The sequence below is a fragment of the Hyla sarda genome, chromosome 3 (genome assembly GCF_029499605.1).
Source record: "Hyla sarda isolate aHylSar1 chromosome 3, aHylSar1.hap1, whole genome shotgun sequence".
Classification (NCBI taxonomy): Eukaryota; Metazoa; Chordata; class Amphibia; order Anura; family Hylidae; genus Hyla; species Hyla sarda.
The window spans coordinates 45224961-45239407 of NC_079191.1; the positions used below are offsets into that span (position 1 = coordinate 45224961).

At 43.9% G+C, this 14447-nt stretch overlaps 1 long non-coding RNA gene across 1 annotated transcript in view; it reads right to left on the minus strand.

Annotated features, from left to right (window-relative positions):
- LOC130361312 (uncharacterized) overlaps nt 1–13447 on the minus strand; it is a 117744-nt gene extending 104297 nt beyond the window's left edge. Inside the window, exons 1-2 of the long non-coding RNA XR_008890959.1 lie at nt 13177–13447; nt 11679–11733 (exon numbers count right to left, since the gene is read on the minus strand). This is a non-coding gene — a long non-coding RNA (uncharacterized LOC130361312). The remainder of the gene's footprint in view (nt 1–11678; nt 11734–13176) is intronic.
- Nucleotides 13448–14447: the final 1000 nt, after the last annotated feature.

Here is a 14447-nt window from a genome sequence, read left to right on the forward strand (position 1 = left end):
TAATTGAATTTTCAAGCTTAGTAGTGAAAGCCGTCTTGTAGACCGAATCAATTACTAAGCCGGGGCTTAGCGTTAGCCCCAAAATCAGTTAGCGCTAAACCCCAATTATTGCTTCCCGATACCCATCGCCACAGGGGTGCCAGGAAGAGCTGGTACCAACAGGCCCAGTGCATCAAAAATGAAGCTCCTGGACCTAGTCTGTAACAGGCTGGCATTATTTAGGCTGGGGAGGGCCCATAACAATGGTCCTCGCCCACCCTGGTAATGTCAGGCTGTTTCTGCTTGGTTGGTATCTGGCTAATAATGAAAAAAATGGGGGAACCACACACGTTTTTTATTTATTCATAATAAAAAAAAACACATAGGGTTCCCCCTATTTTCAGAATCAGCCAGATACCAACCAAGCAGCAACAGCCTGACATTACCAGGGTGGGTGAGGACCATTGTTACTGGCCCTCCCCATCCTAAATGACGCCAGCCTGTTACCACTTAGGTCCAGGAGTGCCATTTTTGATGTTCGGGGTCTGTTGGTACCGGCTCTTCCCGGCACCCCTGTGGCGGTGGGTACCGATGTAATAATTGGAGGTTAGTGTTAGCTGATTTTGGGGCTAATGCCAAGACCCGGCTTAGTAATGGATTCTGTCTATAAGACAGCTTCCACTACTTAGCCCGAACATTCAATTATAAAAAATACAACACATTGAAAAAAATGTTTATTTAAAAAAAATACTCCCCCACAGCCCTCGTTAACCATTTTATTGAAATAAAAAAAAACGCTGGTGATCATCGCAGTCCACCGAATCTGACTTTGTCCTTTGCATTCAGGTATCTGAATTAGAAGAAGGAAAAAAACAAGAAATATGGGTTAGTACATTTTTTGTGCTCTCCCCTGGGGAGAGCGCACATGATGCAGTGTGTTCATAAACAGGGAGCCTCCAATTGTTGCTAAACTACAACTCCCATCATGTGGGCTGTAGTTAAGGAACAGTTGGAGTCTCCCTGTTTGGGAACACACTGCCAGAAAGGCTCTGTTTCCATTATGCAAAATGCATAATGAGAACAGAGTCAGGTCTGGACTGTGTAGCTCGATCTGTCCCTCTGCCTTTGGACTACTACTCATATCATGGGACAGAGTCTGTCCCATGATTGGAGTAGTTGTAGTGCCGCAGCACTGATGGATGGTACTTGCACATCCCCCAGCTGAGGGACTTTTAGGACTACTACTCCCATCATGGACAGACTTTGTCCACGATGGGAGTTATAGTCCAGGTTATTCTGCTGAGACCCGCATTTATTAAGATAATAAGCCGGCGACACATGCGGCTACATTGCGCTGCCCACCGGCTCCTGTATACACCGCCCATAATTCATAATTGCTGCCCCTGGCAGACAGGAGCTCTACCCCTCAGCCCCTGAACTATAACTCCCATCATGGGTAGAATCTGTCTGTGATGGGAGTAGTAGTGCTAACTGTCCCTATATAGTCCCCCAGCCGGGGGGGGGATGTCCAAGTGCCGTCTCTCAGCGCTGCGGTACTTCAACTACTCCCATCATGGGACAGACTCTGTCCCATGATGGGAGTAGTTGTAGTTTAGCAGTGTTGAGGGATGGCTCCTGCATCCCCTGGCTGTCTCGGTAGAACGCTTTCCTACGTGTCCTTTTTGATGGTGTATTTTTGTGTTAAAAAAAATACGTATTTTCAGGAAGACTATATGAGTCATGGCTGAAAATTTTAGTCTTTTATAACCCATTTTGTGGGCGTCATCCTTGTGTAATACAAAGGCTGGATGCGGGTTTTGGAAGGGAAGTGTCAGGCTTTACAGTTAGCTTCAATAAAGTTTTTGGACACGTTCAGAAGAAAAAAAAAAAAAGACAGAAATTTTCAGCCATGACCCATTTCGTCTTCCTGAACCTACACCATTGAAAAAGGGGACGCAGCTACCCAAAATGCGTCTGGTGTTAAGACAACCCTGCACATCATCTGAGATAATTGTTACCGCATTTCCGGTCTTCACTTACCCTCTCACCTTCACCCCGTGCTGTCGGGGTAGGGAGGATACCTCCAGCGCTGCCATACGCTGCTACGATCGCTAGGCTTCACAGTGCTGCCACAAGCTGCTTCCCAGCCATCATCTCCGCCCCCCAGCACCGGATCCTATCACCCCTCCTACATTTTCTCCCGTGCTGCCGGGACAGAGGGATGTGCATCCAGATTGCAAGCACAGCGGCACACATCTGACCGTGCACACTGTAGCCGGTAAGAGGCACAAAGTGCCTGAACTGTATAGCGATTGCCCTCTTGCATTCAGTCCCCGTGCCGTCGGGGTAGAGGGGGCATCGCCTGTATCTCTGCACCAATCTGGGAGGCTCCAGAGCTACTGAAAATTGCCCTATTGGATTATTAACTTTTTTGCCATGCACTTTCATCTGGATTAATTCTGGCTTCTATAATATGACTTTACAGTATAACTAAACAGATACTGTTTTCACTGTCCCATTGCCCCACTTTCATTGTCTCATTGTCCAATTGTTGAAGTGCAATATCACTGTTTATATTTTATATTTTTAGTATTTTATACCATAGTAAATATTTTATCTAGTGACCAGTCTGCGACAAGGGCCTTGCCGCAGACCTCACATCATTTTCTAAATAAATGTCATTATTTTATGCTATTTTAGACACGTTTTCTCTTTCTCTTTTCTCTAATTTTTGACCATATATCTTTTACTCATACCTAGCCTAGCAGGACTGCCTCCCTTTTTATACTATTAGTACTCTTTTTTGGCACATGGGTATCCTCAATATAGGTTTTCCCTCTTTTTTACGTTGAGCTCCCACATTTTTTGTATATTTTCAATCCTTCTATTTTCGGCCTACAATCTCTTCATCACAACTCAGCCCCACCTGAGGACAGGATATGTGGATGAGATATTAGGACAGGATATGAGGGTGGGAGATGAGGATGGCATATGATGTCAGGATATGAGGTCAGGATATGAGCATTTTTTGCTAATCTTACCACTGTCACTTTAAACATTAATAACTCTGGGATGCTTTTACCTTTCATTCTGATTCCGAGATTGTTTTTTCGTGACATATTCTACTTTATGTTAGTGGTAAACTTTTGTCGATACTTGCATCATTTCTTGGTGAAAAATTCCAAAATTTTAAGCTCTGCTTATAAGGAAAATGAATATTCCAAATAAATTATATATTGATTCACATACAATATGTCTACTTTATGTTTCCATCACAAAGTTGACATGTTTTTACTTTTGGAAGACATCAGAGGGCTTCAAAGTATAGCAGCAATTTTCCAATTTTTCAAAAAATTTCAAAATCGAAATTTTTCAGGGACCATTTCTGTTTTGAAGTGGATTTGAAGGGCCTCAATATTAGAAATACCCCACAAATGACCCCATTATGAAAACTGCACCCCTCAAAGTATTTAAAATGATATTCAAAAGGTCTGTTAACCCTTTAGGTGTTTCACAGGAATAGCAGCAAATTGAAGGAGAAAATTCAAAATCTTCATTTTTTTACCGTGGCATGTTCTTGTAGACCCAGTCATTGAATTTTCAAAAGGGGTAAAAGGAGAGAAGTCTTCCTAAAATGTGTAACCCAATTTCTCTCGAGTAAGAAAATACCTCATATGTGTATGTCAAGTGTTCAGCGGGCGCAGTAGAGGGCAAGTCAGGGGCCATGTGCGTTTACAAAGCCCCCCGTGCTGCCAGAACAGTGGACCCCCCCCCATGTGACCCTATTTTGGAAACTACACCCCTCACAGAATTTAATAAGGGGTACAGTGAGTATTCACACCCCACTGGCGTTTGACAGATCTTTGGAACAGTGGGCTGTGCAAATGAAAAATTTAATTTTTCATTTTCACGGACCACTGTTCCAAAAATCTGTCAGACACCTGTAGGGCATAAATGCTCACTGTACACCTTATTACATTACGTGAGGGGTGTCGTTTCCAAAATGGGGTCACATGTGCGGGGGTCCACTGTTCTGGCAGCACGGGGGGGCTTTGTAAACGCATATGGCCCCTGACTTCCGTTCCAAACAATTTTTGGAATGTTCTTGTAGACCCAGTCTTTCAATTTTTAAAAGGGGTAAAAGGAGAGAAATCTTCCTAAAATGTGTAACCCAATTTCTCTCGAGTAAGAAAATACCTCATATGTGTATGTCAAGTGTTCAGCGGGTGCAGTAGAGGGCTCAGAAGGGAAAGAGCGACAGCAGTATTTTGGAGAGTGAGTTTTTCTGAAATGGTTTTTGGGGGGCATGTCACATTTAGGAGGCCACTATGGTGCCAGAACAGCAGAAAAAAAAAACCCACATGGCATGCTATTTTGGAAACTACACCCCTCAAGGCACGTAACAAGGGGTCTAGTGAGCCACAGGTGTTTGACGACTTTTCGTTAAAGATGGATGTGTAAATGATTTTTTTTTTCACTAAAATGCTGGTTTTCTCTCAAATTTAACATTTTTATGAGGGATAATAGGAGAAAATGCCCCCCAAAATTTGTAACCCCATCTCTTCTGAGTATGGAAATACCCCATGTGTGGACGTCAAGTGCTCTGCTGGTGCACTACAATGCTCAGAAGAGAAGGAGCGCCATTGAGCTTTTGGGAAAAAAAAATAGTTTGGAATGGAAGTCAGGGGCCATGTGCGTTTACAAAGCCCCCCGTGCTGCCAGAACAGTGGACCCCCCACATGTGACCCCATTTTGGAAACTACACCCCTCACAGAATTTAATAAGGGGTGCAGTGAGTATTTACACCCCACTGGCGTTTGACAGATCTTTGGAACAGTGGGCTGTGCAAATGAAAAATTTAATTTTTCATTTTCACGGACCACTGTTCCAAAAATCTGTCAGACACCTGTAGGGCGTAAATGCTCACTGTACCCCTTATTACATTACGTGAGGGGTGTAGTTTCCAAAATGGGGTCACATGTGGGGGGGGGGGTCCATTGTTCTGGCACTATGGGGGCTTTGTAAACGCGCGTGGCCTTCAATTCCGGACAAATTTTCTCTTCAAAAGTCCAATGGTGCTCCTTCTTGTGAAAATGAAAAATGTAGGGTAACACCAGCATTTTAGTTAATTTTTTTTTTCATTTTTCCATCAAACTTTGAAGAATTTTTATTAAACACCTGTGGGGTGTTAAGGCTCACTATACCCTTGTTACGTTCTGTGAGGAGTGTAGTTTCCAAAATGGGAGTATTTCTTTTTTTTATGTCAGAACCGCTGTAAAATCAGCCACCCCTGTGCAAATCACCAATTTAGGCCTCAAATGTACATGGTGCACTCTCCCTCCTGAGCCAGGTTGTGCACCCGTAGAGCATTTTACGCCCACATATGGGGTATTTCCGTACTCAGGAGAAATTGTGTTACAAATTTTGGGGGGCTTTTTTTCCTTTTAACGCTTGTGAAAATAATAAGTACGGGGCAACACCAGCATGTTAGTGTACATTTTTTTACACTAACAAGCTGGTGTAGCCCCCAACTTTTCCTTTTCATAAGGGGTAAAAGGGAAAAAAAGCCCCCAAAATTTGTAGTGCAATTTCTCCCGAGTACGGAAATACCCCATATGTGGCCCTAAACTGTTTCCTTGAAATATGACAGGGCTCCAAAGTGAGAGAGCTCCATGCGCATTTGAGGACTAAATTAGGGATTGCATAGGGGTGGACATAGGGGTATTCTACATCAGTGATTCCCAAATAGGGTGCCTCCAGCTGTTGCTAAACTCCCAGCATGCCTGGACAGTCAGTGGCTGTCCAGAAATGCTGGGAGTTGTTTTTTTTTGCAACAGCTGGAGGCTCCGTTTTGGAAACACTGCCATACAATACGTTTTTCATTTTTATTGGGGGGGACAGTGTAAGGGGCTGTATATGTTGTGTTTTACCCTTTATTATGTGTTAGTGTAGTGTTTTTAGGGTACATTCACACTGGCGGGTTACGGTGAGTTTCCCGCTAGGAGTTTGCGCTGCGGAAAAAAATTAGCTGTAGCCCAAACCTGCCCGTGTGAATGTACCCTGTACGTTCACATGGGGGGGGGGGCAAACCTCCAGCTGTTTCAAAACTACAACTCCCAGAATGTACTGACAGGCCATGCATGCTGGGAGTTCTAGTTTTGCAACAGCTGGATGCACACTGGTTGGAAAACCTTCAGTTAGGTTCTTTTACCTAACTCAGTATTTTCCAACCAGTGTGCCTCCAGCTGTTGCAAAACTACAACTCCCAGCATGTACTGATCACCAAAGGGCATGCTGGTTGATGTAGTTATGCAACAGCTGGAGGTATGCAACTACAACTCCCAGCATGCCGGGCATGCTGGTATTTGCAGTTTTGTCAAATCTGGAGCGCTACAGTTTTAGAGAACACTGCAAAGTGATCTCCAAACTACGACCCTCCAGATGTTGCAAAACTACAAATCCCAGCATGCCAAGACAGCAAACAGCTGTTTGGGCATGCTAGGAGTCGTAGTTTTGCAAGATCTGGAGGCATACAGTTTAGAGACCACTATATAGTGGTCTCAAACTGTAGCCCTCCAGCTGTTGCAAAACTACATATTCCAGCATGCCCAAACAGCTTTCTGCGCATGCTGGGAGTTGTAGTTTTGCAACAACTGGAGGGCTACAGTTAGAGACCACTGTATAGTGGTCTCAAACTGTACCCTCCAGATGTTGCTAGGCCACTCACCAGCTTCCGTAGGATCCAGCCGCACAACATTGTCGCCTGCCGATCTCCGTCGCCCGCAGCCTCCGGATCGGTAAGTAGATCTTCAGCGCCGGTCCCTGTCGGGTTTCCCTATTCTTCCCCGCCTATTGTGGGTGGGCAGGACGGGGAAAACGAAAGTAAATCCCCCCCCCCCCCCCCACCCTCGATCTGCTATTGGTCGTCTAAAGAGAAATCCAAAAAAGAAATGCATTTCCTCTGATGTCATGACCAAAGTGCTCTCTACTGACCTCTGCTGTTCATTTAGGAACTGTCCAGAGCAGGAGAAAATCCCCATAGCAAACATATGCTGCTCTGGACAGTTACTAAAATGGACAGCAGAGGTCAGCAGAGAGCACTGTGGTCATGACATCAGAGGAAATGCATTTATTTTTTGGATTTCTCTTTAGTATACAGCCCCTAAAAAGTACTGGAAGGATTAAGATTTTTTAATAGAAGTGATTTACATATCTGTTTAACTTTCTGGCACCAGTTGATTTAAAAAAAAAAAAAAAGTTTTCCACGGGAGTACCCCTTTAATAACTCTGGGATTCTTTTACTTATGAATCTGATTCTGAGATTGTTTTTTCATGACATATTCTTCTTTTTGTTAGTGGTAAACTTTCGTCGATAATTGCATCATTTCTTGGTGAAAAATTAACTAACTTTGAAATTCTCTGCTTGTAAGGAAAGTGTACATACCAAATAAATTATAAATTCATTCACATATACTATGTCTACTATGTTGGCATTGTAAAAACTGGCTCCAGAAAGTTAAACAGATTTGTAAATAACTTCTATTAAAAAATCTTAATCCTTCCAATAGTTATTAGCTTCTGAAGTTGAGTTGTTGTTTTCTGTCTAACTGCTCAATGATGATGTCACATCCCAGGAGCTGTGTAGTTCCTATGGGGATATTCTCCCATCATGCACAGCTCCCGGGACGTGACATCATCATTGAGCAGTTAGACAGAAAACTTAAGAAGCTAATAACTATTGGAAGGATTAAGATTATGATTAAGGGGTATTCCAGGCAAGTTTTTGCCTGGAATACCCCTTTAACATCCCACAGGTGTTGGACGTGAAAATGAAAAATGTGATGTTTTTTTCACAAAAATGCTGGTGTTACCTTAATTTTTTCATTTTTTTTCAAGGGAAAATAGGTGTAAATTTGTATCCCAATTTCTCTCAAGTAAGGAAATATCTCATATGTGGATGTAAAGTGCTCTGTGGGTGCACTACAATGCTCAGAAGGGAAGGAGCGACAATGGGATTTTGGAGAGAGTATTTGGTTGGGGAGATGTGCGTTTACAAAGCCCCCATGGTGAACAGTGGACCCCCCCACATGTGACCACATTTTGGAAACTATACAGCTCACAATATGTAATAAGGGGTGCATTGAGCTTTTATACCGCACTGACATTGACCGATCTTTGGAACAGTGGGCTGTGTAAATCAAATATTACATTTTTCATTTTCATGGACCACTGTTCCAAAAATCTGTCAGACACCTGTGGGGTGTTAAGGCTCACTATACCTCTTGTTACATTTCTTGAGGGGTGTAGTTTCCAAAATGGGGTCACATGTGGGTGTTTTTTCCCCCCGTTTATGTCAGAAGCCACTCCTGTGCAAATCACCAGTTTAGGCCTCAAATGTACATAGTGCGCTCTCACTCCTGATCCCTGTAGTGCACCCGCAGAGCACTTTACGACCACATATGGGGTATTTTTGTACTTTTTTTTCCTTCAAACTCTTGTGAAAATGAAAAGTATGGGGCAACACCAGCATGTTAGAGTAAAAAATTTAAATGTTTTACACTAACATGTTGGTGTAGACCCCAACTTTACCTTTTCATAAGGAGTAAAACTAGAAGAAAAAAATAATAATATGTAGCACAATTTCTCCCGAGTATGAAAATGCCCGATATGTGGCACTAAACTGTCGCCATGCACGTTTGAGGTCTAAATTTAAGATTTGCATAGGGACCTCCGCCACCCAAAAATACCCTACGGCAGTGTTTCCCAAAACAATGTGCCTCCAGCTGTTGCAAAATTTTCAGGATGCCTGGACAGTCAGTTGCTGTCTGGAAATGCTGGGAGTTGTTGTTTTATAACAGCTGGAGGCTCCATTTAGGAAACAGTGCCGTATGAGACAATTTTTTATTTTATTGGGGAGGTGTGGGGGGGGGAAGGTGTAACTGTATAAGGGTTTAGTGTATATGTAGTGTTTTACTCTTTTTTTGTAATGGTGTAGGTGTAGTGTAGTGTAGTGTTTTTAGGATACATTCACACAGGCGGGGGCTCACAGTGAGTTTCCCACTGGGAGTGTGAGCTGCAGCAGAAAATTTGCTGCATCTCAAACTTGCAGCGGGAAACTCACTGTAAACCTCCGCCTGTGTGAATGAACTCGGTACATTCACATTGGGAGGGGGGGGGGGGGCAAACCTCCAGCTGTTGCAAAACTACAACTCCCAGCAAACACTGACAGAACATCCATGCTGGGAATTGTAGTTTTACAACAGCTGGAGACACACTGATGGGGAAACACTGAGTTAGGGTATGTTACCTAACTCAGTGTTTATGCACCAGTGCACCTCCAGCTTATGCAAAACTGCAGCTCCCAGCATGGATGTTCTGTCAGTGTTTGCTGGGAGTTGTAGTTTAGCAACAGCTTAAGGCACAAGGGTTGGGACACAATGAATAAGGTAACAGACCCTAACTCAGTGTTTCCCCATCAGTGTGTCTCCAGCTATTGCAAAACTACAACTCACAGTATGCACTGACAGCTGAAGGGCATGCTGGGAGTTGTAGTTATGCAACAGCTGGAGAGGCACCGTTTGGAGACCACTGTACAGTGGTCTCCAAACTGTGGCCATACATATGTTTCAAAACTGCAAATCCCGGCATGCCCAGACTGTCCAGACATGCTGGGAGTTGTAGTTCGGCATGCCTGGATGGACTGACAGCTGAAGGGCATGCTGAGAATTGTAGTTTTGCAGCATCTGGAGCATGCTCAGACTGTCCAGGCATGCTGGAAGTTGTAGTTCTACAACATCTGGAGAGCCAGATGTTGTAGAACTACAACTCACAGCATGCCTGGACAGACTGGGCATGCTGGGAGTTGTAGTTTTTCAACATCTGGAGGGTCACGGTTAGTAGCCCTCCATATGTTGCAAAACTACAACTCCCGGCATGTCCAGACAGCCTTTGGCTGTCTGGGCATGCTGTCAGTTGTAATTTTAAAATTTCTAGGGGGCCACAGATGAAGATCACTCACCTAGATCTTCAGACTGTGGCCCGCCTGCGCTGTCCCCGCTGGTCACTTAGGCCGCTCCCTCCGGTCACCTGTGCCACTGCCGCCGGTCACGCATGCCGCCACTGCCACCACCGCAGCTAGGTACCCCAGCAGCCAGCAATCACCATTGCAACTCCGCTCTGCCCGGACTTCCATCGGTGGGCAGAGCGGAGGATTATGACTTTTGACCCCCCCGTTCCTCCTGACATTGGTCGGTCAGTCCTGACCAACCAATTGCATTGGATAGGAGTAGGTGGAAGCCCTACCACCTCCCTCCTATCCTTTTAGATGATTGGGGTTGTCCCCAGTGACCCGATCTGATGGAATAAGCTGTGATTTGCCGGTCAGAATTGATGGAGAATCACAGCAATCGCTGAAAAGTGGGGGTCTCATGACCCCCCTGGGCGATGTCTTGGGAGGGCTGCTGATAGATATCAGCAATCATCCCGTTCCGATCACTGCACCGTGCGGGGTGGGGACCAGAATTTCCACGAGCATACAGGTATGCCATTGGGCCTTAAGTACAAGGGAGCAAAGGCGTACCTGTACGCCCTTAGTCCCCAACAAGTTAAAACATACTGATTTTGTTCAAAAAGTTTTAAAAAAAACTTAAAGTGTGTGACCATGGGTATCAGTTTATTTGTATTGACCCACAGTATGAAAAGAACAGGTCAATGTTACCGTACAGTTCACTTTGAAAAGTCTAAAACCTCCAAAAGTTGCTTAATTGAGGTTTTCAATTTCCTGTCACAAATAATATTTTTGGATTGTATCGTGCATTTTATGGTAAAATGAAAGTTGACATTACAAAGTGCAGTTGGTCGCAAAACAAACAAGCCCTCATATGGGTCTGTGGATGGAAAATGTAAATAGTTATGGCTCTTAGAAGGCGAAAAGGAAAAAAACAAAAATGTAAAAATGAAAATGTCCTGTGTCCTCAAGACCAAATAAAGGGCTGTGTCCCTGAAGGGGTTAAACAAAACTGTAATCTTCAAGTTCTTTGTAAACCCCCAGTATATAACTGCATAGTGTAAGTAAAGTACAGTACACAGCCATCATACATGTGATGTCATCTGTGACATCATACATCTAGGAGACTTTCCCCAGGATAGAATCCAATCCCTAACACTTATTTCCTCGGTTCGGCGGTTGAACTTGTTCTCCACTAGACCTGCGATTGTTTTGCAATTTGATAGAAGAGAATTTTGTCTTTTTAAGGCAAAAGGATCCTGAAGGGACAGAGACCATGAAGCTAAGAGGTAGGAATAATAAAATCTTCCAAAATGAATGTTTAAAATGTATTTAACATGAAGTAAATGTGAAGTTATATAGTGCAGTGCAGTAAAGTTAGTGATGTTCTCTTGTACAGTCTATCCTGGCGGCTTTAAGTCTCTTACAGACATTGGGGAAAGGATTACTCCTGTGAGATTACTAATTATTTTAGGTTGTAAATCAATGTTTTAAGTATTTTGCCTTCTAAAAGCAAAAAGGGGGAAACTATTCTGATATAAGAGAAATAAAAGATATATATGCACATAAATACATGGAAGAATATCCATCTAATATATTGTATTGTGGCTATTTTGCAGATATCCCAGTTCTCTCGGTGCCTGTGGTCTGTCTCTTACACTACGTGACAAGTTTTCTATGGAGGTATACTAACCTATACCAATATGAAGTCACTCCGCCTTATTATCAGATCCAAAGGCGTAAAATACCTGGAAAGAAGATGAAGAAAAGTGGTCAGCGAGCAGATGTGGATATCGACATGCCTTTAGGCGACTATTCACAACCACATGAATCTAAGCAGAGAGATCATGTGACAGTCACTTTGCCAGATAACCAGATGGATTCACCAGCAACCTCTGAAGATGTCTTGGAGCATAAAGTGTCTTGGCTGCAGCAGATATGGACGTATGCTAAAAGCAAACTGAGGTGGCCAAACTATGTGTCCGATATGTGGGGAGGAGTATGGACCATGGCCAACCGGACAGTAACCACCATGATGACCACTTTCAAGAAGCCATTTTACTTTCTACGTACTCAGCTGAGAAGTCTTACAGCAAAGGCCGATGGTGAACAATGTCTCCAAATTTGACAATTTGGGACATTTTATAACCATCTTTCTTGCTGAAGACGACTCAGTTTGGGGTCACACAAGCTCTGCATATAGTTGGGGAATTGGGTGGGGGTGGGTGGAGCCCGAAATGCAGCCACCTCCACGTGGTGGGCTCTGGGTCACTTGATTCACTACATTATCAAGTGGGCGAGGAGCTGCATCATTCAAGGCACATTTCCTTTGCTAAACATAAAGCTTGTAATGGAGACAGAAGATATTGTCCTCCTAGAACCAAATTTTGCACATAAGGGGAAATCAAGCCCCCCTGTTGGGTGTTTAATGAACCAGAGATCTATTGAAGGTAGAGGTGGATTCCCAGGAATGGAGGATGACAATATCTCTAGCACAATATCAGTAATTTTATTGTTGTAATAATAATGATAATAATAATTATAAAAAATAATATTTATTTATATAGCACCAACAGAATCCATAGCACTTTATTATTTTGGGAACACAAAAAGAGACAGGTGTCAGATGTTACAATATAGACTAGAAATAACAATCACATCAGGATTCATCCACCTTCCGCTACATCATGGCCAAAGTTCTATGTGGATACCAGTAGTAAATGCACATATCCTCATCCAGGGGCTCAAATCCCAGGAGCAGAAGTAATAAACACAATCCAGCTATATAGAAGCTCAGGAGGTTCTCACCAAGGGGTGTGCTGCAAACTTTTGTTTAAATTTTAGGTGCAAAAACATCAAAGTGTCATGAGTAAGGGCACTGAGCCATGACAGGATCTGACGGTCACACACAGCTTTGCCAGGCACCTGAATGGTCAGAAATGTGTTAGTATTAAGCAGATCATGTCCTATTCAGGAAACAGGAAAAGCTGTGTGTAACAGACAGACCCTGTTATGATGACAAGCAGGGCCGCCATCAGGAGGGTACAACCAGTACTCCAGTAAGGGGCCCTGGCTCCCAGGTGGCCCGGGCCCCGCTGCACCCCCCTGCAGCAGCCCCAGCACCGCAGCAGAAGATTGCTGTTAAAACAGCAGCCTCCTGCTTCCACTGGCAGCTGCAACCTAATACTTACTGCATCTGTCCTCTCCTCCCTGTACCAGCAGAGGTTTCAGGCAGCAGCAACAGCAGCACAGTGGAGCGATTTACTGCCGAACATTGGGCTGTGTATGGGATGGTAGAGAATCTTAGATGATGTCCTTACCATGTGATCAGTCACATGGGTGGGAGGAGCCTGACTGCTGTGCTGTGGAGGCCCAGAAAGAAGTTCCTGTATAGGGGAATGTGTTTATCATGATAAGGTACATTCACACACACAAATAACTATATCTGTGTTTTTCAAACAGTGTGCCTCCAGCTGTTACAAAATACAACTCCCAACATGCCTGGAGATCCAACGGCTGTCTGGGTATGCTGGGAGTTGTACTTTTGCAACAGCTGGAGATACATTGTTTGGAAAACACTGCACTATAAAATACACACACACTGCATTTAACACACACCCTTTTCCCATTTTTTAAAATAAAATAATTTAAGAATCCAAACATGGGATCTCCGCGTGTGTAAATGTCCAAACTATTACAATATAAGTCCACAATTACTAATTTTAAGTCATTTGATATAAGATAAATAGGCAAATGGAGATACAGCGGTCGGCACTATCTGGTTGATCTGGCACTATTTGGCACTATCTGGTTAGGAGTGTGAGCATGTGGATACACTGGTGAGCTAGCGGAGGGGCTCAATCTCTAAAACATTCAGTAAAACACGGCAGTAGAGAGTAAGAAATGAAGAGAGTTCACTCACTGCTTCTGGGGCTCAATCTTTAATTCGGGGTGCAGTTAAAAGCGCATACAAAAGGTAGGTTCGGAGGCCAACAGTAGGCGTCCGAACCTACCTTTTGTATGCGCTTTTAACTGCACCCCAAATTAAAGATTGAGCACCAGAAGTGGTGAGTGAACTCTCTTCATTTCTTACTCTCTACTGCCGTGATATAAGATAAAAATTAATAAAAAGCGATCGAACAGTCCCTTCAAAAATAAAAGATGGTACCAGTAAAAACTACAGATCAAAGCGCAAAAGGTGCGCCCTCACACTCTTCTAAACTTATAGGGGTCAGAAGAGAATGATTTTAACAGCTTAACGACCATGGACGTGTATACACATCCAGGGCAGATGCACGTTCCCGCACCAGGACGAGGTGACCGCGGCTGTGTTATGGCAAAGGAAGGGGGCTCCCTCTGTCTTCCCTGCAGCACCCCGCATCGCGATCGCGGGGTGTTGTGTCTAATACGCGGAAGGTCGAGGCCTGCCACACTGCCGGGAGTGAAGTTCACTTCACTCCCG